Source organism: Physeter macrocephalus, chromosome 14, assembly GCF_002837175.3.
Source record: "Physeter macrocephalus isolate SW-GA chromosome 14, ASM283717v5, whole genome shotgun sequence".
Taxonomy (NCBI): Eukaryota; Metazoa; Chordata; class Mammalia; order Artiodactyla; family Physeteridae; genus Physeter; species Physeter macrocephalus.
Genome location: NC_041227.1, coordinates 49,411,736 through 49,413,586, shown reverse-complemented (window position 1 = coordinate 49,413,586; position 1,851 = coordinate 49,411,736).

The window sequence follows — 1,851 nt, the reverse complement described above, 5'->3', positions numbered from 1 at the left end:
TGATGAACACTGTGCTACAGCACAAGGAAAGGAGGGTCTTCCTCCAAGGGGATCAAGGACAGGCCTCAGAACTCAGCAAGTAAGAAGCCAGTCAGAGCCATTTATATCCTGAGGTCTTCATGTGCCCCTACTTTTTCTTATCATTACTGCCCTTTTCCACTGACCTGGCTAAAATCATCCCCCTCACTCTGAAATGAGTTGCCATCTTCAAGTCCATGAAGAGTATCAATTTAGCATCCGTGACAGAGGGGACCTCTCTTTCTTTTCTCAAGACGAGAAAAAGGTTTTAGGAGTATGATCCTTAGAGTCATATGGAAAAATTATGAAAAAATTTTAAAGAGAAATGAAGGCTTTAATTATAGGATTCTGGAGACAGAGACAAAAAAAGTTCTCCAAGGTTTTCGCCATCTTTTATCCATTACAAAATCTGATTTTGTCTGCCATATGTCATTTGGAATCTGGTATAGTGGTTATCAATGGCACATTAAATGTCAATGCCAGGGGGCTTCCCTGGTGGCGCAGTGGTTGCGCGTCCGCCTGCCGATGCAGGGGAACCGGGTTCGCGCCCCGGTCTGGGAGGATCCCACATGCCGCGGAGCGGCTGGGCCCGTGAGCCATGGCCGCTGAGCCTGCGCGTCCGGAGCCTGTGCTCCGCAGCGGGAGAGGCCACAGCAGTGAGAGGCCCGCGTACCGCAAAAAAAAAAAAAAAATACTTAAATGTCAATGCCATAATATATATTAGGCTTCCCAAAGCACTACTGTGGCTACAGCTTCCCTGTAAGGGAAAGAAAGCCAAGTTTCCATGTGGCATAAATTCCCTCAGACGTCTGTCTGTGTTGAAAGGAAAAATATTCCAAATGGACATCACAGCTCTCATCAACTAAATAACCAAGAAAAATGCTTATGAAAATTATAACTTTTAAATTTGAATAGGAACTATGTTCCAAATGTTTCTTCAAAAATGAGTATCTGGGCAAGAATCATCATTGGATGATAAAACCATGGATGAAAGCCTATTAAGGAAGAAAATCACACAGTCTCAAAGTATCACCCCACACAGGGGTATTTACAAAGGTTCCTTAAAAATGGAGACATTTTGGGACTTCCCTGGTGGCACAGTGGTTAAAAAACTGCCTGCCAATGCAAGGGACACAGGTTCAAGCCCTGGCCGGGGATGATCCCACATGCCGCGGGGCAACTAAGCCTGTGCACCACAACTACTGAGCCTGAGCTCTAGAGCCCGCAAGCCACAACTACTGAGCCCACGTGCCACAACTACTGAAGCCCACATGCCTAGAGCCTGTGCTCCACAAGAGAAGCCACTGCAATGAGAAGCCCGTGCACTGCAACAAAGAGTAGCCCCCGCTCGCCATAACTAGAGAAAGCCTGCACGCAGCAATGAAGACCCAACACAGCCAAAAATAAATAAATTTATATTTTTAAAAAAAGGAGACATTTTGCAAATGCTGCCTTAGCAAAGTGATTGAACTTAACATCACTGATAATGGAACAAATGGACATCATGTGCCCCCAATGTGATGTGCTGAGGAGGACACATCACTGATGTATTTTATTCTTGCCAAAAATGTCTACTTGAATCTAATCATGAATGAACAGTCAGACAAAATCCAAATGGAGGGGCATTCTGGGGGAAAAAAAAAGGAAAAACTAGCCTGACTTCTTAAAAAACGTCAACATCATGAAAAATACAAAAGGCTGGGGACTATTTTTTTTTAATTTAATTTAATTTGTTCTAACATCTTTATTGGAGTATAATTGCTTTACAATGGTGTGTTAGTTTCTGCTTTACAACAAAGTGAATCAGTTATACATATACATATGTTCCCATAT